This window comes from Suncus etruscus, chromosome 1 (assembly GCF_024139225.1).
Source record: "Suncus etruscus isolate mSunEtr1 chromosome 1, mSunEtr1.pri.cur, whole genome shotgun sequence".
In the NCBI taxonomy this organism is placed as follows: Eukaryota; Metazoa; Chordata; class Mammalia; order Eulipotyphla; family Soricidae; genus Suncus; species Suncus etruscus.
The window spans coordinates 89,761,823-89,785,803 of NC_064848.1; positions in this window are offsets into that span (position 1 = coordinate 89,761,823).

Consider the following 23,981-nt stretch of genomic DNA (forward strand, 5'->3'; position numbering starts at 1 on the left):
AGAGTTACATCAGTTAAAGAAAATACCCATAAAATATTCAAAAGATATATGTGTTCAATATGTGTTCAATTTCTGTCCTTCTAAGTAGTTCTGGGATTTGTTAGATCTACTGTATGTCTTTGGTCAGAGAATAGAACTGTGTGTTACTGAACTTAAGAAGAGTAAATCTGGGGTTTGCAAAATGTAGACTGGTATGAAATTGCCAGTGACAGCCTAAGTATAGCTGAGCAGCTATCTGCCACCCCCCAGATCAATCTCCACCCCCTTAGCCAACCTCTGTAGCCAGCCTAGGAGTGGGGAAAACCCAGGGTGCCCCATCAGCTCCTTCCAGAAACCCACCTGGAGATCCGGAGGAAAGGGGGAGAGGGGGGTCGGGTGACCCATGTCCGAGCCCCCCTACCCTAGGCCGGGCTAAGGGGCCGCTGGCACATGCGGAAGCCTGCCAGCTGCCCGCCCGTGTTGGCTAAGAATCCTGCTCCAGGAAGGGAGAGAGACCCTCCCAAGCCCGAAGGACAGGGATTTAAGTCCCGCCCTAGGCCAGGGTCTGGACCCGGCCAGGGAGTGGGGAAAACCCAGGGTGCCCCATCAGCTCCTTCCAGAAACCCACCTGGAGATCCGGAGGAAAGGGGGAGAGGGGGGTCGGGTGACCCATGTCCGAGCCCCCCTACCCTAGGCCGGGCTAAGGGGCCGCTGGCACATGAGGAGGCCTGCCAGCAGCCCGCCCGTGTTGGCTAAGAATCCTGCTCCAGGAAGGGAGAGAGACCCTCCCAAGCCCGAAGGACAGGGATTTAAGCCCCACCCTAGGCCAGGGTCTGGACCCGGCCAGGCAGTGGGGAAAACCCAGGGTGCCCCATCAGCTCCTTCCAGAAACCCACCTGGAGATCCGGAGGAAAGGGGGAGAGGGGGGTTGGGTGACCCATGTCCGAGCCCCCCTACCCTAGGCCGGGCTAAGGGGCCGCTGGCACATGAGGAGGCCTGCCAGCAGCCCGCCCGTGTTGGCTAAGAATCCTGCTCCAGGAAGGGAGAGAGACCCTCCCAAGCCCGAAGGACAGGGATTTAAGCCCCACCCTAGGCCAGGGTCCGGACCCGGCCAGGGAGTGGGGAAAACCCAGGGTGCCCCATCAGCTCCTTCCAGAAACCCACCTGGAGATCCGGAGGAAAGGGGGAGAGGGGGGTCGGGTGACCCATGTCCGAGCCCCCCTACCCTAGGCCGGGCTAAGGGGCCGCTGGCACATGTGGAGGCCTCGGCCTTCACTTTCATTGAATAAAAGTAGCTTTATCTTTGACTTCCTTTTTTTATTTTTATAATTATCTTTATTTAAACACTGTGATTACAAACATGACTATAGTTGTATGATTACAGTCATGTAAAGAACACCCCCCTTCACCAGTGCAACATTCCCACCACCAATTTCCCAGATCTCCCTCCTCCCCACCCCCTACACCTGTACCCGAGACAGGCTTTCTACTTCCCTCATTCATTCACATTGTTATCATAGTTTTCAGTGTAGTCATCTCTCCAACTGCACTCATCACTCTATGTGATGAGCTTCATGTCATGAGCTGCCCCTACCAGCCCTCATCTCTCTTGTCTCTGAGATACTGTTAAAAATGTTTTTCATTTTTCTTAAAGCCCATAGATGAGTGAAACCATTCTGCGTCTTTCTCTCTCCCTCTGACTTACTTCACTCAGCATAATAGATTTCATGTACATCCATGTATAGGAAAATTTTATGACTTCATCTCTCCTGATGGCTACATAGTATTCCATTGTGTATATGTACCACAGTTTCTTTAGCCACTCATCTGTTGAAGGGCATCTTGGTTGTTTCCAGAGTCTGGCTATTGTAAATAGCACTGCAATGAATATAGGAGTAAGGAAGGGATTTTTGTATTGTATTTTTGTGTTCCTCGGGTATATTCCTAGGAGTGGTATAGCTGGATTGTATGGAAGCTCAATTTCCAGTTTGTGAAGGAATCTCCATATCGCTTTCCATAAAGGTTGTACTAGATGGCATTCCCACCAGCAGTGAAAAAGAGTTCCTTTCTCTCCACATCCCCGCCAGCACTGCTTGTTTTCCATTTTTGTGATGTGTGCCAATCTCAGTGGCGTGAGGTGGTACCTCATAGTAGTTTTGATTTGCATCTCCCTGACGATTAGTGATGTTGAGCATCTTTTCATGTGCCTTTTGGCCATTTGCCTTTCTTCTTTTTCAAAGTGTCTGTTCATTTCTTCTCCCAATTTTTTGATGGGGTTAGTTGTTTTTTTCTTGTATAGTTCTGTCAGTACCTTGTAAATTTTGGATATTAGCCCTTTATCTGTTGAGTATTGGGTGAATAATTTCTCCCACTCAGTGGGTGGCCTTTGTATTCTGGGCACTATTTCCTTTGAGAAGCAGAAGCTTTTCAGCTTAATATAGTCCCATCTGTTTATCTCTGCTTCCACTTGTTTGGAAAGTGCTGTCTCCTCCTTAAAGATGCCTTTAGTCTTAATATCCTGGAGTGTTTCACCTACATGTTGTTCTATATACCTTATAGTTTCAGATCTAACATCAAGGTCTTTAATCCATTTGGATTTTACCTTTGTACATGGTGTTAGTTGGGGGTCTGAGTTCGCTTTTTTGCAAGTGGCTAACCAGTTGTGCCAACACCACTTGTTGAATAGGCTTTCCTTGCTCCATTTAGGATTTCTTGCCCCTTTATCAAAAACTAGGTGGTTATATGTCTGAGGAACCTTCTCTGAGTACTCAAGCCTATTCCACTGATCTGAGGGTCTGTCTTTATTCCAATACCATGCTGTTTTGAGAACTATTGCTTTGTAATACAGCTTAAAATTGGGGAAAGTAATGCCTCCCATATTCCTTTTCCCAAGGAGTGTTTTAGCTATTCGAGGTTGTTTATTGTTCCAGATGAATTTCAGAAGTATTTGATCCACTTCTTTGAAGAATGTCATGGGTATCTTCAGAGGAATCGCGTTAAATCTGTAAAATGCTTTTGGAAGTATTGCCATTTTAATGATGTTGATCCTGCCAATCCATGAGCAATGTATGTGTTTCCATTTCTGTGTGTCCTCTCTTATTTTTTGGAGCAGTGTTTTGTAGTTTTCTTTGTATAGATCCTTCACATCCTTAGTCAGGTTGACTCCAAGATATTTGAGTTTGTGTGGCACTAATGTGAATGGGATTGTTCTCTTAATGTCCATTTCTTCCCTATCATTATTAGTGTATAAAAAGACCATTGATTTTTGTGTGTTAATTTTGTAGCCTGCCACTTTGCTATATGAATCTATTATTTCTAGAAGCTTTTTGGTAGAGTCTTTAGGGTTTTCTAAGTAGAGTATCATGTCATCTGCAAACAGTGAGAGCTTGACTTCTTCCTTTTCTATCTGGATTCCCTTGATATCTTGATATCTTTTTCTTGCCTAATCGCTATAGCAAGTACTTCCAGTGCTATGTTGAATAGGAGTGGTGAGAGAGGACAGCCTTGTCTTGTACCAGAATTTAGAGGGAAGGATTTTGGTTTATCTCCATTGAGAATAATATTTGCCATTGGCTTCTCGTAGATGGCTTTGACTATAATGAGAAAGGTTCCTTTTATTCCTATCTTGCTGAGAGTTTTCATCAAGAATGGGTGTTGAACATTATCAAATGCTTTTTCTGCGTCTATTGATATGACCATGTGATTTTTATTTTTTTTGTTGTTTATGTTGTGTATTATATTGATAGATTTATGGATGTTAAACCAGCCTTGCATTCCTGGAATGAAACCTACTTGATCAAAGTGAATGATCTTCTTGATGAGGCACTGGATCCTATTTGCCAGGATTTTGTTGAGGATCTTTGCATCTGTGTTCATCAGGGATATTGGTCTGTAATTTTCTTTTTTGGCAGCATCTCTATCAGGTTTTGGTATTAAGGTGATGTTGGCTTCATAAAAGCTATTTGGAAGTGTTCCTGTTTTTTCGATTTCATAAAAGAGCCTGGCCAGGATTGGTATTAGTTCCTCTTGAAAGGTTTGAAAGAATTCATTGGTGAATCCATCAGGGCCTGGGCTTTTGTTTTTGGACAAATTTTTGATTACATTTTTAATTTTCTCAATAGTGATGGGGGCATTTAGATATGCTACATCTTCCATATTCAACCATGGAAGGTTATATGAGTTCAAAAATTTATCCATTTCGTCCAGGTTCTCATATTTAGTGGCATAGAGTTTCTCAAAGTATTCTCTGAATACCATTTGAATCTCTGCAGTATCTGTAGTGATCTCCCCCTTTTCATTTCTAATACGCGTTATAAAGTTTCTCTCCCTTTTGCTTTGTGAGTTTTTCCAATGGTCTATCAATCTTGTTTATTTTTTCAAAGAACCAACTTCTGCTTTCGTTGATCTTTCGGATTGTTTTATGGGTTTCCACTTCGTTGATTTCTGCTCTCAGCTTTGTTATTTCCTTCTGTCTCCCTATTTTTTGGGTCCTTTTGTTGAGCACTTTCTAGTTCTATTAGCTGTGTCATTAAACTACTCAGGTAAGCTCCTTCTTCCTTACTGATGTGTGCTTGCAAAGCTATAAATTTTCCTTTCAGTACTGCTTTTGCTGTGTTCTGACAGTTTGTGCCTTTATTGTCATTTGTTTCCAGGAACCTTTTGATTTCCTCCTTGATTTCATCTCGGACCCACTGGTTATTCAGTATGAGGCTGTTTAACTTCCAGGTGTTAAATTTTTTCTTCTGTGTCCCTTCGTAGTTCACATCAAACTTCAGAGCCTTGTGGACAGCAAAGGTAGCCTGCAAAATGTCTATCTTTTTTATTTTATGGAGGTATGTTTTATGTGCCAGCACGTGATCTATCCTGGAGAATGACCCATGTACATTGGAGAAGAATCTGTATCCAGGTTTTTGAGGATGGAGTGCCCTATATATATCTACTAGGCCTCTTTCTTCCATTTCTCTTTTCAGGTCTAGTATATTTTTATTGGGTTTCCATTTGGTTGACCTATCAAGTGTTGACAAGCCTGTGTTGAGGTCTCCCACAATTATTGTGTTATTATTGATATCCTTCTTCAGATTTGTCAACAATTGTATTAAATACTTTGCTGGTCCCTCATTGGGTGCGTATATGTTTAGGAGAGTGATTTCTTCTTGCTGTACAAATCTCTTGATTAGTACATAATATCCATCTTTGTCCCTTACAACTTTTCTGAGTATAAAGTTTGTGTCATCTGATATTAGTATGGCCACCCCCGCTTTTTTAAGGGTGTTGTTTGCTTGAATGATTTTCCTCCAGCCTTTGATTTTGAGTCTATGTTTATTCTGACTATTCAGGTGTGTTTCTTGTAGACAGCAGAAGGTTGGCTTCAGTTTTTTGATCCATTTCGCCACTCTGTGCCTCTTAACAGGTGCATTTAATCCATTGACATTGAGAGAAATAATTGTTATGGGATTTATTGCCATCTTTGTGTAGAAGTTTGGTGTTTTTTGTTCTGTCTTGTTTTTAGAATATATCTTTCAGTTTTTCTTTTAAGGCTGGTTTTGAGTCTGCAAAGTTTTTGAGCTGTTGTTTATCTGTGAAGCCGTGTATACATCCTTCAAACCTGAAAGTGAATTTTGCTGGGTGCAGTACTCTTGGTGAAGCATTTATTTCATTGAGTTTTGCCACTATATCCCACCACTGCCTTCTGGCCTTGAGTATTTCTGGTGACAGGTCTGCTGTAGATTTCAAGGATGCTTCCTGGAATGTAATTTCCCTTTTCGATCTTGCTGCTTGCAGTATTCTATCTCTATCTGTGGGTTTCATCATGGTGACTAGGATGTGTCTTGGGGTGTTTCTCCTGGGGTCTTTTTTAGCTGGTACTCTTTGGGCATGCAGGATTTGGTCACATGTTTTCTTTAGCTCTGGTAGTTTCTCTGTGATGATGTTCTTGACCATTGATTCTTCCTGGAGATTTTCTTCTTGGGTCTCTGGGACTCCAATGATTCTAAAGTTGTTTCTGTTGAGCTTATCAAAGACTTCTATTTTCATCTGCTCATATTCTTTGAGTAACTTTTCCATTGTCTGATCCTTTGATTTAAGGCTTTTTTCCAATCACTTCTGCTGTGTAAAGTTGTTATGCACCTCGTCTTCTAAAGCACTAATTCTATACTCAGCTGCTTTTAGCCTGTTGGAAAGCTCATCCATTATGTTCTTCAATTCATCTACTGAGTTTTTCAGACTTGTTATTTGACCTGATATTTCAGTTTGGAGTTTTCTGATTTCTATCTTCATATTCTCTTGATTTTTATTAGTGTTCTGATTTATACTTTCTTTGAGTTCTGTGAGCAACCTCCATATTTCTTCTCTAAACTCCATTTCTGAAAGACTGCTTAGGTAGTTGGCCATTGTTGGGTAATCAGAGTTTCCATCTTCATTCTCTATGGTTGAAGTTGGTCTGCATAATCTCCCCATTGTCACACTTACGCTGTGGGTTTTTCTACGTGTTGTGGTGGCACTCATTGGCTAGGTGGAGTGTGAAACCGGAAGTGAAACGCAGTGGCTGCGCTCCTCTGCTTCTACCCCTTATAGGTGGGCTTAAGGGGGCCAGCAGAGTCAGCTTTTTTCGCAACTCCGGCCCCCAAACACTCACCTCCGCCGAGGCAAGCCGTCAGGGGATGAATGCCAGAGAAGATCAAAGTTTCCAGGTTGAAGCAAGTCCGGAGAAGCCCCAAAATGTCTGCCAAGCTTAAAGGGCCCAGCAGAGTCTCTTATCCACAACTCCGGCTGAAAAGACACACCCATAATTTCTTTTTACAGTCAATCTTGATCTCTGTTGCATAGTAATCTGATAGGGTGCTTTTAATAATCCTTATATTTGTGACTTTGTGCAAGTTAGATTTATATCCTAAGGCAAGATCTATTCTGGAGAAGGTTCCATGTGCACTTGAGAAGAATGTGTATTCTGCTTTCTGGGGATAGAGGGCCCTATATTGGTCCATTAGCCCTAGTTCTTCTAATTTCTCATTTAGAGCTCTTATTTTTTTTGCTAGTTTTCTGTCTGGTGGATCTGTTCAGTAGTGATAGTTGAGTATTGAGATCTACTACTATCATATTTCCTCCCATATGTTTCTCTAGGTTTGTGAGCAAATGCCTTACATATTTTTCTGGCTCTGCATTTGGTGCATAAATATTTATTATTTATTATTATATTATTATATTTAACCAGAGTTAGTACTTCTTGGTCTAGTGTTCCCTTGATCAGTAAGTAGTGACCCTCTTTGTCTCTGACCACTTTCTTGAGGTTGAATGCAATTTGATCTGATATAAAATGGCTGCTCTGGCTTTTTTGTTTGTTTGTTTTCCATTAGCTTGAATTATTGATTTCTATCCTTTCATTCTAAGCCTGTGTCTGTCCTGTACTTTTAGTTGTGTTTCTTGCAGGCAGCAGAGATCCAGTTTTTGTTTTCTAATTTAACTCTCTACTATGTGCTTTTAATGGGAGATTTTAGTCCATTGACATTTAAGGAGATTATTGACAGAGAGGGCTGTTGTGGAGTTGTATTGTGCAAAGTGGTTGTTGTTACAATCAGGGTATTGGATTTTATAATTCATCTCTGAGTAGATCATTTAGAATCAGTTTTGTTTGCACAAATAATGCGAGTTCTTTTTTATATGAGAATGTTTTTACTTTTCCTTCCCATATGAATGAGAGTTTTACTGGGTAGTGGACTCTAGGTTGGACTTTTTTTTTTCATTCAGTCGTTTAAATATGTCATTCCACTGTCTTCTTGCTTGAATTGATTCAAATGGGAGATCAGGTTTGATTCTTATGTTCCTTCCTTTGTACTTGAGGTTTTTTTTCTCACATATTACTTTAAGGAGTTCATCTTCCTTCCTTCCTTCCTTCCTTCCTTCCTTCCTTCCTTCCTTCCTTCCTTCCTTCCTTCCTTCCTTCCTTCCTTCCTTCCTTCCTTCCTTCCTCTTTTCTTTTTGCCATTTGGATTATTTTATGTCTTGGTGTTGGTTTATTAGGGTCTATTTTATTAGGGGCTCTTTCACCTCCTGGTTTTGACCTGGGCCCTCTTTCCAGAGAGTGGGAATGTTTTCTGCTATTATTTCCTTGACCACTTGTTCTTCCCCTTTCCCTATTTTCTCCCATTCTGGTATTCCTACAATCCGTAGGTTTTTTCTTTGGTCTTTGATCATTAAATACCTAACTTTTTCTCCCATGCTTTACCTTTTATTTCCTTCTTGAATTGTTTGTCATTTTTGGTTTGTAGTTTTTCTTCAAGTCCTCCTATGCGATTTTCCAACTGTGTAATTCTGATATTATGGTTTGCTAAGACGTTTTTTTATTTCCATTAATTCCATTTGTATTGATTCTCTCATCTTTAATAAAAGTTCTTCTTTCAGTTGGTTGATTTGTTCATCTACGGATTTCTTGATCTTGCTGGCTAGTGATTCCTTGATTTCTTTTGCCATGGCTTGCACTGCCTCTTTTAGGTCCTCATCTATTTGGCCTGTGCATTTTAGTGGACTTGGAAACTTTCTAGGATTTCTCTCCATATCCCCAGTTGTTAGTGTCTTCCTTACTTTACTCATATTTCTTTGCATTTGGTGGTTTGGCTTGGAGTATACTACTTTAGATTTCAGCTCTTCTTTGTCACCTGTTGCATGGGGCTGGGTTCCTTCTCTGGAGTGCGGCTCTAGGTGGGTATTTTGGCTGTGGTCCCTGAGGTTTGGCCGCATCCTCAAATCTCCTTCCTCACTGTACCTGCCAGAAGATACATGTCCCCTCCACCTTGCCCAACTGCAGCAAGGTTTCCCCTCTCCCTTCACCTGTCAGAAGTTGTGGCAGAGGTCCGGGCCTGTGTCAATTTCTACCTTCTACCTGTCAAACGGCGTTGTTCACCTCCAAGCATGCCTGTCCCAGCCTCAGTAATGGCGGAATAGCTGCTGGACCTCTGCCTGTCAGGCCTGGTCAATTTTCCCCTCCCTGTGTACCCTTTTATTGTGATATTTACATTTGGTGTTATAATTAGTCTCTAATTAGATATAGAAAAAAAGCAATACGTACATATATCTTGATATATGTAAAATGCAAGCATTTGTACTGCAAAAATTAAGTCAGCTGATATAGGGACTATTATCATGTAGGAATGTATAAAAATTAGAACATAATAAGGTTAGTACTAGGGTAGTGAATTCTGTGATTGAGGCAAACTATAGTTTACCTAATCTATTGAGATTATAAAAGCAATCAATTTTCTAATATCATTGGACAAATGTATTTAAAATATGTTGAGGGAAACTTATTCAATACTTTGACATAATTTTGGGTATAGGAAGGAAGAATAAGTTAAGAACAAAAGAGTAATTCCTAGCAATCATTGTGTGTGTTGTACTTGTGGAGCAATCATTGATGTGAATATTTGGTACACTGCCTGATTCTTTAGTTACTGGAGTTGGAATATCACTGTTGCTAGTCAGACAAGCCAATTTCATTTTTCTCTGAATTTATATTCATCAAGGAACCATCAATTCATAATTTAGTTTCCCAAGTAGATTGCCCTACTGAGAAGGCACTGCTCAAATTAGCTAATATCAATATTCTGATTAGCTTGGCAGAAATGTGAATTATTCAGTCCTTTAGTAGGTGATGTTTCACACCATCTTCTCCTCTGAACCTCACCCATCACAAATTGTTTGCATTTTGTAAATGCAAAATGATTGATCCATTGGTAAGAAAAGTTTGTCAGCTAATCCACACTATTGTTGGTATGGTCCTTTATATAACTCCATCATCCAGTTGCCTCTCCTAATTATTATTCTGTTCATATGCTAACAAGCATTCAATAGCTTTTATTTTGTACCTTGTGCTATCTGCTGACAATCTATATAAAACACATGTGCTGCCAATTACTGGGAAAGAAAGTAGAGAAGATAGAGCAAGATTCCAAAAGTGGAGAAGGCCAAACACTTACTGTATAAAAACTTGCATTCAGTATTTCTGTACTTAAAATAGTAAATTCCTTGTCCCATAAGTAGTTATTTAAGGCCTAAACAAAGTTAGCTGAAATACAAATCCTTACATTCCTTAAACTAAAAGATATATATCCTGGTCTTTTGTCTCTCATAAATATTCCATTTAGTCCCAATGGTAGTGTGATTATTAACTGATATATAATATACATATGACTGTTCACAAATAGAGACAAGTCAGTGAATTGGGATTATTTTATAGAAAGAGGATTGTGATTTTGAAGATTATAATGTGAACTATTTTCAGAAAAGGAAAGGAGGTAATATACATAAGAAGGAAATTTTATTATTTAAAAACCCTGGGAGTTGGAGCTACAGTATCGCACGTAAGGCAGTTGTCTTGTACTCAGCACATCTGGGTTCAATCCTCAGCACCCCATGTGGTCCTTTTGCCTGCAATGATTTTTCAGTGCAGAGCCAAGAATAAGATCTGATCACTGTTGGGTGTGTCCCCAAAACAAACAAACCAAAAAAAAAAAAACCAGCAATAAGCAAAAGAAACTATTTTGAGCACTTACAATATTTCAGGTACTAATTCTGGCATTGGGGATATATAAATTAAAAAAACACATTTTTCTTTATTAGAATTTAAATCTGTCAGGAAGAGACTGATAGTAATGACTAACATGTTAAACAGTCCAATTACAGTTCTTTTAATGTCAGAACACTTAATATCCTCAATAGATTCTTAAATTTTACAACTTCAAGTCAACTGACTGTAATGAAAACCATTATTTTTAAGTCATTTTTATAATATTAGGCAGACATTTTTTATATCCATTGTATATGGAAACAGTATTATTTGAGGTCATATATGCATCGAGAAGTAATGATAAAGCAAGATAAATGGGACTGATAATGAATGAGTGGGAGTTTTTGTTTGTGTATGTGTGTTTAAATTTTGAATTAAGGTCCTGGTTAAGAAAGTGCTCTAATGTGTAGCTAAATCTCAGTATGAGATTGATACTGAGGAAGATACTCAATGGAATAAAAGCACTGAGTAGATAAGCCTGGAAGGTTAACTTGAAGCATGAAAATAAGAGAATCAATTAAATATGTGGGGTTAAAATATCCCAAAAAAGGAGAACCAGCATTACAAGGACTTTATTTATTTCTAATTATGGAAGTTTGATGTGTTTTTTTTTTTTTTTTTTTTTTTTTTGGTTTTTGGGCCACACCCGTTTGACGCTCAGGGGTTACTCCTGGCAATGTGCTCAGAAATCGCCCCTGGCTTGGGGGGACCATATGGGACACCGGGGGATCGAACCGCGGTCCTTCCTTGGCTAGCGCTTGCAAGGCAGACACCTTACCTCCAGCGCCACCTACCCGGCCCGGAAGTTTGATGTGTTTTAAAAACCCAAACAAATAAATATAAGTAAAACTCCGAAGTCTCCTTGTGTTGACCAGAAAAGGTAAAGTGTTACCAAAAAAACAAAAAACAAAAAACAAACAAACAAACAAACAAACAAAACAACTATGTATAAGTGTGTATACATATCTACCTAGTTAATGGATGGTTATTCCTAGAGTTTTAAACTCACATACAAAGACTAAAAATAAGTAAACATTTGACAACTGGTAGTGAAAAGGATTAATAGAATGGACTGTACATGTAAGAAAAAAAAAACTAGTGTAGAAGAAGGTGCTGCTAATTAGACTTTTTCACTAGTAATGTGGTTTCTGTCACATGGAAAGTGAAACCATTCCAGTCCAGAATTGTCAACAAAACAATCCTAATGGAGAGGACTGTGATGGATTGCTGGGAAAGATGCTTGAAGTTGCCAGAAGGAAGATTATAATCACTTTTGTTGAGGTGACTGCAGCTGAAATAGGGGTCACAGATGAAAGCACGATGCCAGAGGATGCCATGGGTCACTCATCATTGCTTGTTATTGCAATGTGAGTTAAGGTTTTGAAAGGAGGCTGGGTAAGAAGGGCTACATTTCAAGATTGCAAGTGTACTTTCAATATTTTAAGACTACCAGGTACTTCTTTGGTTTCTGGTTATTTATCGAATCAGTTGGGGACTGTTTCTTTCTCTGTAATATTAGAAAATTCCATCCTTCCTATTAAAATAAGATTAGTTTATAGGCTTTATTTTTATGGTTTTTTTTTTTGTTTGTTTGCTTGCTTTTTTGGAGCCACACCTAGAGATGCTTAGGAATTACTCTTGAGTCTGTGATCAGGGGTTATTCCTGGCAGTGTTCAAAGAATCATATGTGGTGCCAGGGATCAAACCAAGGTTATCTTTTTGTAAGGCAAAACCTAAGCTCTAGAATTATCTTCCTTGCCTCTAGACATTTTATGTATTAGAAGTCCAAATTCATATCTCTTAAAAAATCTATTATCACAGAATAATATCCACTAGAAAAACTACCACTATCTCTCTGCCACTGTCCATTGGACCACATTTGTCTTTTAATTTCTCACCTTCTTCATTTGGAAACTCAGGTCGATAGTCAGAATCTAAGGGTTTGTTTCCATTTAGCTTTGTCTATTCCCTTTGTCTCTTTGTCATTCACCCACATCTGAGTCAGATGTTAGGTTATTTCTGTCCTCCTCCTTTTGAATTATTTTGCCTATTATGATACACTCCCTCTAGTTCTTTGTAGTAGAAAAAGACAACTCATAGTAAAGTTGTATTCCATTATGCATATATGCAGTATCTTTTTCTTTTATTTTTGGGCCATACCCTGTGACGCTCAGGGGTTACTCCAGGCTATATGCTCAGAAATTGCTCCTGGCTTGGGGGACCATATGGGATGCCAGGGGAATCAAAGCGCAGTCTCTCCTAGGTCAGCCGCGTGCAAGGCAAACACCCTACCGCTGCACCACCACTCCAGATCCTGCATATCATCTTAATTTGCCCATTTATTGTGGGGTATGTCTTTAGGTTTGGCTTTAAAATAATACTGTAATATTGGTATGTATATATATTTTCAAATAGTGATTTTATATTTTTAGACTATTTACCTATGAGTGAAATGGAGAGATAATATGGGAGATTTTTTGTTTTTTGTCTTTGTTTTTTCAGCCACACCTGGTAACGCTCAGGGGTTACTCCTGGCTATACACTCAGAAATTGCTCCTGGCTTGGGGGACCATATGGAATGCCAGGGGATCGAATCGCGGTCCATTAGACTAGTGCGTGCAAAGCGGACACTTTATTGCTTGCGCCATCACTCTGGCCCTGGAAGATATATTTTTAATGTGTTGAAAGAACTATGTATCGTTTTCCATAGAAGATGGGTCAGTTTACCTTTCCACCAACAGTTAAAGATTGTTTTTTTTTCTCTGCATTTTTACTACCATATGTTTCTCCTGATTACTTATTTCACGAATTTTTCTGAGAATCAGATGAGGGGAATCTATTCTGGATGATCAAACACTATTTGAACAGATTGTATTACTATGAAGGCTTTTATTCTTAAGTCTTTTAGTTTTTTATTTTAACTGATACAATGTTTGGTTTTGCTTTTAGTACTTGGCCACCCCCAGTGGTGCTTAGTGCTTATACATACTCTGTGTGAGGAATATTCCTGGCAGGGCTCAGGAGAACTTATGTCATGTCAGGAATCAAATCTGAATGGCCTGATGCAAGGTAGTCACCTGAACCTTGTAATCTCTCCATTGCCACTGTAATCTATTTCTTTTACTTCGCATATAGAAATAACATTTCAAGTAAGAATCTTTCCGGTTTACAGTTCAACTTCTCCAGTTCCCACGAAGGCTGGAAAGGACAAAAAATTAGGGAGAAGACACAGAATCCATCTGACATCACGATATAGGCCCAGAATATAAGAAATTGGAAGGAAACCTAGGCTCTTTTTCTTTCAAGATAGAAATAAAACAATGCCATTTCTATGACTTGGGGAAATCTAAGAGCATTACTTCCAAGTTTTGATTTTTCTGGTGGCTCTGAATAAGATGGGCCAGCAGGCTGAGCTCATCCTTGCCCTGACTCTCCTCTTCAGAGATCTTATCAGATGTGAGATTGTCCAGGTGATTACAGCCAGAGTCTTGCTTTTTTCCCCTCCATTGATGGTTTTCCTGAGAGCCCTGTAATTCTCAAGGTCAAACCTTTCCAAGCTGACAAACCTAATCTCTCAAGCAAACAGGTTATTTTGCTGCAAAACCTCACAAAGAAAGGGGAGGGACATTTCCTTTGGCTTGAATTTTTAAGCTACTTTGAGTCCAAGCTCACAGAGTGTCTCTATGGTTTTCTTCGAGGAGGCCTACAGACAATAAGGAGGGCTTTCTGTCTCTTATTGAATATCGCTATTTGCAGCCTCAGTCAGACCACTCAGAAAACACTCCCTTCTGCTTTTACCAGCTTAAACCTGGCACAGACATGTGGGGTGTGAAAGGATGTAAATTGTTATTCACTGCTTCTGGCATATCATGTTAAGATGAAAAACATAAGTTTGCTACTTAAAGGGGACTGTTAGTCCAAGGTCATCATACCCCAACAGGCCACAGTACAAGCCATACCACAAATAACACTCTGGGTGTGGGACAAGTGTCTGGTTAGTGTCTCCATTTGGGAAAAGCAGAGAGAACAGCATTTCCTCCAAATACCAGATCAATCATTTAGGGGCAATTCATCTTCTACTAAAATGATCTCAAGTTCACAACTAATAAGACCGCAGAAGTGTTTTTATGGTTGAGTTACCCACACACAACTCGGCACTGTATTCTAGGTCAGGTCACAACTGCGTAATAAGCCTCAGACTTGGCAGTTTTGTGTTCTTCTGTCTTTCCTTGCCCAACCCACACTGAATTACACACTGACCAAAGCTCCCCAGGAGTCACATGGAATGAGGATTTGGCTCCAAATTTTAAGTCCCAAATGGAGGCCTCCCTGGGCTGAATAAGTTTTTCCATTTTGCTTCCTGCGAAGTTTGCCATACTCTTTCCAGAGCCCTACCCAAGCTGCATTTTCTTGTCGACTGTCCAGGTTATGCAAACACAGATAGGGAAATTACAGATGGCTATTAAACTCTAAAGTTACCCCAAACTCAAGAGCAAAATGAGGTACAATTGTTTATAGAATTAACTTCACTTGCAAAAAGCACTGAGGAAAACAAATCTTAGGGAAAGAGAAAGAAAAAAGTAAATAAAATACTGTCTTTGTTTTTCCTCTTTTCAAAATCAATTTTACTAAATTGTTAATTTTCCCTGAAAGGATATGAAGTGTAATAAGGAGGAAGTAATGCTAAGTATAAAATGTTAGCATTTTAGTTATCCTGGCATATATCATGTATAGACTCTGGGACATCAAAGATGACATGGATTGACACATTGCTCAAAACACATGCTCTCCATTATCATTATATTTGTGTAAAGGACTTATTCCTTCTGTATAAAGTCTTGGGCACTGGGTCATGAGGGATTAAAAAGCTAATTATAGAATTGACTCTTTTTTTTTTTTTTTTTTTTGGTTTTTGGGCCACACCCGTTTGACGCTCAGGGGTTACTCCGCTTGGGGAGACCATATGGGACGCCAGGGGATCGAACCGCGGTCCTTCCTTGGCTAGCGCTTGCAAGGCAGACATCTTACCTCCAGCGCCACCTACCCGGCCCCAGAATTGACTCTTTTTTTAAAAAAAATTACGTTCAAACCTTCTATAGGTAGATATTTTTATTTGACTGTATCTCTGAACATTTTTCTCTAAAAATGTAACCCTCAAGTCAACTAGTAGGCACTTGTGTGAGGACCACAATATTGACACTCTATCCTGCCTCCTCATTTCTATCTCATATTTCTATATTCATTATTATCTCTCTTTCTTAGGACTTTTTTTCATACCAATAGTCAATTCTATTTACAGTGGCTTATATAAAATTTGCTAGGTGAATGATCCACCATTCTTCTGAGTCACATTTCTATCTTAATTTCAATCTCCAAGTTGAAATTAAATTTCTTCTACTTGAAATTTATGATGATGTTTTGTTTCTTTATTTGTCTAAGGATGTCTTCATTCAAAACTTTGGTAAAAATAATAAATTAGACAACATTTAAGGCAATGTTCAATAATGTCTCACTATAGTCTATAAATTTTTACTAACTCATAGATATAATCTTCATATGCTTTTGTTTATAAGAATATTAAATCAAACTTAATTTATTATGAATTTATTTGTACCTAATACTAAAATAAAAGAGGAAATATTCAACTTTCTAAAACTTTTTCTGATGAGAGTACGTTTATGTATTATATAAAGTTGGAGTAAGTGAAATGAGGGGTTGGAGAAATGAGGGATAGGGGTAATTGTTAGATGGGTATATATACCATAGCTCAAAGTATACAGTTTACTGAAGAAATGCAAAGTTCCCCAGAGATCCAAAGAAAGAAATACTATACTTGAGAAAATTTGGAGTGGCTTTATGAACAGTATATTTTTTGCTTTACTTGTCACTTCTGATCACTATTTCTGCTATTTCCTCAGCAACTTTTCTTTTGAGATTATGATCATCCACTTATATAAACCTTCCCTTTTCTAACTTCAGTCACTCCACCCCCCCAATCTGAATCTTTTATCTTTTTTTTTTTAACATCTTCAAAATTTCTAACAATGATCTTCAAAATTCAAATGATCTAACTTGCAGACTTTACATTCACTAGGAACTTTAAATTAGCTTAACGAATTATCTTAGCCAACACTATTATTTGAAACTATTCTAGTCCAATAAAGAAAAATTAGTAATTTTATTGGTTTATATCCTTCACCTTTCTCTTATCTTTTTTGATTTAATAGATTTTATTTATTGTAGACATTATCATCTTTATTTTATCCCTAGTTTTTTTTGTTTTGTTTTGCCATCTCTACTAACCCCTTTATTTTCTTCATTAGCCTAGAGTTGCTAGTTGATCTATTAATGCACTTATTTACCGGTTAAAATCCCTTGACATGTTACCAGATCATCTCTGTCAATCCCCAACTTCCTCATTCCAGTGAGGAATTCATAGCTATGCATTCAATTCTTTTAATAAGGTATTGAAGGAAAGCATTTTTACATCGATTATTTCATATCACTACTCTTCTCTAGGATTCTTATCATCTTTAGAAAAAAAGCTCTTCTCTTATTTCATTAAAAATGTAGGGACCAAACTGTTAGATAGCATTTTTATGATGATGCAAATGTGCTAAATCTATACAATCTAATATGGAAATCACTAAGAGTGATTGAGCACTTAAATATGGCTAGTGATACTGATATATTGAAATTTAGATTTCATATAATTTCATTAACAAAAGTTTAAATAACAGAATTTAGCTAGTGGTTACTATGTCGAACATTATATAAACCAATTCTGTTCAACAGAAAGTACATTTATATACTAGGTTGTTCAGAATATACTTAGTCTTCCACTAACTGAATCACATATTAACTTTTCAATTTGAATTTCAACCACTTGAAATAAAATATTAAAAATATTTTCTCTCTTACATTGAGCACATTCAAGGGCAAAATAGCTTATTTTATTTAGTGACTACCATATTAAAGTACAGGTACATGATGAATATTCTCTCCAGTTCAATTTTTCAGTAACATATATCTTTTATTTATTTATTTTTTTTTTTGTTTTTGGGCCACACCCGGCGGTGCTCAGGGGTTACTCCTGGCTGTCTGCTCAGAAATAGCTCCTGGCAGGCACAGGGGGCCATATGGGACACCGGGATTCGAACCAATCACCTTTGGTCCTGGATCGGCTGCTTGCAAGGCAAACACCGCTGTGCTATCTCTCCGGGTCCTTCAGTAACATATATCTTGTTCTTCCTTCACTAGATTGCCTCAGGATGACATCTCTGCCCTAAACACCCACATCTACAAAGTACCCTCGGGCAAGAATGCAGACTTAATATGTGATTTCACCACTGTGTCCCTGTTTAGTCTCACGTTTAAAATAATTTACCAGGTAAAAATAAACTTCTCAGAATCACAAAATGAAAAATGTACTTAACAATTCAATTCCTGTAAGTTTCAGATTGACAGAGAAAGTGCAGCTCAGGCCTTATGGGATTCTTTTCAATTACCCCTACCAACCCAAGGATCTTATTTAATTATACCCCGCCCTTTTTTATGTTCCCATCACTGGTATTTCCTTAGCCTGATTTTTTTCCTTTGGTTGTAGCAGTGAATAGTCTTATAATATCAGTGCCACTTGAAAATGAGTTAGAAATGTAAAAAGAGCTATATTTATATAAAAAGAGAAATGTAAAAATTGCTATATTTGAATAAACATTCCAGTTGATCATGATGCATACAGTTGAGGAATCTCTGTGTTAGTAAAAACTTGAAAGATACTCGAAAACAAAATGATTACCTCTATATAGGCTAAGAACAAGATGGATGGATGGAAAAAAAAGCTAGCTCACTTTTACAAAAGTTTTTATAATTATTCATTATCCTTATGGGTTTTTTTCTATCAACATTGTGTGGGGATTAGAACTTAATCAATTTATAAAGCTCTTGAGGTAATCCGTTAGCATTTTCAAAGTGTTGCATAATATATCAGTCCATCCCCCATATCTTTTTTTTTGCTTTCCTACAAATCTCCTCACAGACTTTTATTATATTTTATTTGATCATTATGTTTCTAGTTTTTAAGAATTATTATCATTGACCATGATTTATATAAATGAATTACATACTATTTTTGTATATACATTTCAGATATCATGTTAACTTGGGCAGTAATAAATAGCTAAGTATTTCTCTTGGTTACAGGTAGCTTCATTTTTTTTTAACTTTTCAAAATACATAGAATATGCAAAGTTTCTGCAAATAATGGTCAAAGATCCTTTTATTTTAAAGGTGAAACAAAATTTTAATGTAAAGAATTTAAAATCTCTCATACCACCAATAAAATGTCCAGGCTTGGACAGGGGTGGGGAGGCATGAGTGCAAATCAGGGGATGTTGAATGAAGTCTTGCACCCAAAGCAAACAAAAGAGGGAATAAAAGTGGTGGAGGAATTCATAAATTTCCTTTGATTCAGTGTAGCTCAGCATATTAGGAAAAAGCAGAGGAAAGGAATTAGGAAAACAAAAGACTGGAATATTTAACTCCTTTGTAAAGGAAACATTCACAATAATCATCTTTCTTGATTATCTTTCCTGATCTCAGTCAGTGAGTGATAAAATATTTTGTGGGATCTTTTCAGTGCCACCAGAATGAGAAATTAAATATAAGCCTCCCTATCCCATCCTTCCCCACTCATCTCTGAAAATACCTTTGTTCTCCCAAGCCATCAGGTTTTGTGTTGTGGGGAGGCTAAAACAGTATTTATTATCAACTACACATATAATTTTCAATGACCATTATCTGACTGAATGCACACACACACACACACACAAATACACACACACTTTTCATTATTTCCTTCTTTTCTCTGGAAATGTAAGTTTTGAAGCAAAAGGAAAGAAAACATAGTTAAAAAAAATGAAAAGAAAAAGAACCTAGCAGTACTATCAGTAATCAAGTTAAATGATGACATTTAGATCATTTTTCTATTGACAACCCATAGTTTGCTTCTAAATTATGTGCACATAAAGAAAATACTTCCCTGAACATGCACCAGGAAAATTAATACAGATTACTACATAAAGAATCTCAAGATGAAAGATATAATAGTTATCTTGGGAGGAAAAGAAAATACCACATGTACTGAAATAAAATGAGAAAGAGAGTGGTTGAGGGCAAAAGAAAAAAAAAAAAAACCTAGCTAATAACATGTTCTTTCCTTCCTTCCTTCCTAACACAATGCTACACGTGACATAATGAAGTCAGTGAGTTCTTAGACTGATGTAAAAGTTCAAAACACACACACATACACACACACACACACACACACACACACACACACAAAACCTCCTCAGCAAAGGCCCCTGGGTAAATGGTGTCATTTCTAATTTCTCTAGTTCTTGTGATTTAGCACAGACCCAGGATCTGAAATTCACACCAGTTCTTTGTGCACACAGTCTGGGGCAGCCAGGGCCCAGACCAAGGGAGCAGGAATGCAGACTTCCTATGTGATTTTACCACTGTAGTCCTGTTTTGTCTCATGTTTAAAATAATTTGCCAGGTAAAAATAAACTTCTCAGAATCACAGAGTGAAAAATGTACTTAACAATTCAATTCCTGTAAGTTTTGGATTGACAGAGAAAGTGCAGCTCAGGCTAATTAAATTATCCCACATGCATTTGAATGGTGGTTTCACTGGAGAGTTTATTAATTCACATGGTTATCATTGTTATTATTATCACAACTCTGTAAATTATGCTTTTCATGAGATAGCAAAATGGGTCGGCTATTAGCTCTTAGTCAGACCCTGCAGAACTATTGGTTTCTCTTGTGCTCTATATGCTTAGAAAACAAAACTATTTGCCATAAGTCCCATGTTCCAAATAGCATGTTCTTATTTTTGTTTATAACTGTTTGAAATAACTAAGACATACACTTTTTTTCTGCTGCTTTTGTCAATAATACTCATGATAGAAATAATATGGTTCACAAGGTCAGCATTTAGGAGGGCAGTTTCTCATCAATCTGTAACTCAAGCTCTAATCAGAACTGCTTTTTATTTATCAGGGACAATTAATGGTATTTACATACAAGTTTTGTGAAGTCAGAGTATCCCATGTTATTAAAGATTAAATGCCAATTATGGATAATCATATGCCCAATAACTTTGGGATAAATTTGACAACTTTTGGTTAACATGAGCAAAATTATTTGTGTGCTGTATCAGGCCAGGCATGCTGAGTCTTCTTAGCTCAAGATGATCTCCAAAATTTGTAAATTCAAAAATAAATCAAGATGATTGTTTAGTCTTGGATAAAGCAATTTTGACTTACCTTGCCACCTGAAGTGCTATCCCTGGACCAGCAGCATTGGCATAGTATGAGAGATTTTGAGAAAAGCAGAATCTTAAACCCAACTCAAAACTACTAAATCAGAAGTTTCACTTTACCAATATCCCCAGATGACTTTATTCATACTAAAATTTGGAGAATGCATCCAAGTATGGAAGAGTAAAGACACTTGTTTTGTCATCCCACTTTGCAACAGCATTCTGCATCATGAATTTTTCATCCAACCTTGAAATGTTCATAAGTTACATTGAAATATATCTTTCTATACTAAAGAAATTTAATATTGTTTATCTAATTTCTATCTCAAAACAAGTAACACAAATTAAACATTTGTTAACAGATAGAATATCCATCAAGTTTTGCTAGACTGGAGTAAAGGATGAAGTATATTTGGTGGTAATTAAATAACAAATCTCATCCTTTCTGGTGTAATTAACTTTTCCGCCCAGCCCCAGAGATTGCTACTATTACATAATTTTAAAAACAGCTGAATAAAGTGACCCGCATGCACCCATGCCTCAAAAAAAGATTTCAGGAAAAACATAATTTTTAAAAAATCACATAAAATAAATCCTTGAATTAAAATTTAATTTATAAATTAAACAAAATACCTATTTCTATGAGATATTTCAAATGTCTATTTCCTACTGTGAAAACCTCCTTGAATTTTGTACCATGCCAAATGTAGCTTATTTCAGGAACTACTTCTATTGCTCATACCATTTCATATTTGGTGGGTCACAACTCTAAGTATTTTATATTATAATATCTCTTTAATTTTCATCTCAAATACAAAACTATTTTTCTATCATTCATAAGAATATCAGATGTATGATAAAATTCTTTGCATTGGGAAAGAACTCAAACTATAATAGTTCTTGGTTTAAAAAGTTTGTAGTTCTATAAAAAGGGTTCTCACATAGAATTATATTGGGGCTCAGAAATATAGCATTTCTAAAAAGAACTATCACTCTACAGAAATAGTTTTTCAGGTGTTTTTACACTAACTTTAACCATTTTCGGGGAGATACAAATAAAATGTTTTTTATGTATAGTAACTGTTATCTTTTTTCTAAAAACAAATACACACTCTGGGTTTAAAAATTCCCTTGATGATATGTACAGGAAGAGCTTTCACTGTGGTACTAATGCATTCTGAATTACTGCGAAGGAGCTCTGGGAATCCCTAGCTTCTAGTTTAAAAATAGTTCTGCTCCTCTCTGAAGCACTTTGCAGTAGATGGTAGTTTATTAAAGAAAAACTTGCAATTAATATTTATGAATATCTCTGGAGGCCACAATTTTGTTTAAGAATTGGTTCCAGGGTAGTTGCTCTTTGTGACTTCAGCTAATGTTTTGTTTACAGCCTTCTCTGAGGCAAGTTTGAGATTGTGGTGGAGTTTGACTCTTGTGCTCAAGAAAAGTAGACTGTATAAAAAAAGTTCTGCAAGACCGTATCTTTTTGAACTGAGAAAAATAGCCTAGAGAGAAGGCAATGACAGAGGCAAGGTAGGGGCCAGAGCAATAATACTATGGGTAGAGTGTTTGCCCTGCACGTGGCTGACCAAGGTTCACTCCATAGTACCTCATATGGTATTCTAAACCCTGCTAGATGTAATTCTTGATTGCAGAATAAATACTAAGCATAGCTGAATGAGGCCTTGCCCCAAATACCAAAAAATAAATAAATAAATAAAAAGAGAGAGAGCAAGATAGGACAATGGTGGATTGATGAACTGAAATAGAGACAGTAGGTAGAATGGTAACTATATATATATATATTTTTTTTTTTTGGGCCACACCCGTTTGACGCTCAGGGGTTACTCCTGGCTATGCGCTCAGAAATCGCCCCTGGCTTGGGGGGACCATATGGGATGCCGGGGGATTAAACTGCGGTCTGTCCTACGCTAGCGCTTGCTAGGCAGACACCTTACCTCCAGCGCCACCTTCCCAGCCCCTGGTAACGATATTTTTAAAAAATATAGAGAAATAATTGCTATGCTGGCTAAGGTTATGTAGGCTACATCATTTTTAAAAGTGTCCAGGAGATAGTACTGTTTGCCCATATCCCCCAAAGGTATATGAGTTAGGGAGATGTCACCTAGAGAACATAGAAATTAAAATCAGGCTATGGGATGCTGATTGGAGTTGGAATGTATGACATGATGCCAGTTTGTTTCTATGAAGACATAAGCATATCCCTATATGGTGCCTGGGTTAAGCAAAAAGTGACAAACCCAGGAAGGTGTCATAAGGCCTTCAGTTTCAAGGCCTTAAAGATTCTTTATCACTAGCAATTCCTTATCTTCTGTGGCCAAAGGTCAAAAAACAATTAGTGAGCATGCCTACAAACATTTAATCCTACTAACTTCCAATAAAAGTTTTGATGGAACTAGAGAAATGTTGTTTCATTATTAAATCTAAGAAAATATTTTAAGAGTTAGATAAGACAGGTAGCATGAAAGATCAAGATGCAAAGAGATGAACCTATGGAAGAATAACAACAATTTGTGCGGGATGGTGTGGGGTAAAAAGACTTGATTCTGCTTTAACTGAGCATGGAGGGAGAAAGTAGGAGCACTTATTTAGCACTCATTGTTTTTAGCACTATATTAAGTACCCACAGTATGCAAAATTGTTGCCATAATCTTGATCAGTGTTATAGAAATTAGCTAAGTAAATAATGAGTAAACTTACCTTTTACAGATTTCCTTATCTTATACTGTAAATTAAAGACATCTGCAAACACAAATGTTAATTAAAAATGCTCATTAAAACTCTTTTACCTTAGATGAGACTTGGAAACAATCCAATTGCCCAACTGGAGATGAATGAATATAAAGCATGTGATTGATATAAATATTTATGTATATATGATGGCTACATATATGTATATATATAATGGAATACTACTCAACTAGGAGAAAAGATGGACTCTTGCATTTGTTATAAAATGGATGAAACTGAGGTGGTGATGCTCATGTAACTGAAATAACTGAGGGGACTATTGAATGATCTCACTCACATATGGTTTATAGGGAAACAAAGTAAGGGAACAGACAGTGCCCAATGGAGAAAAAACTTTAAAACTCTTAG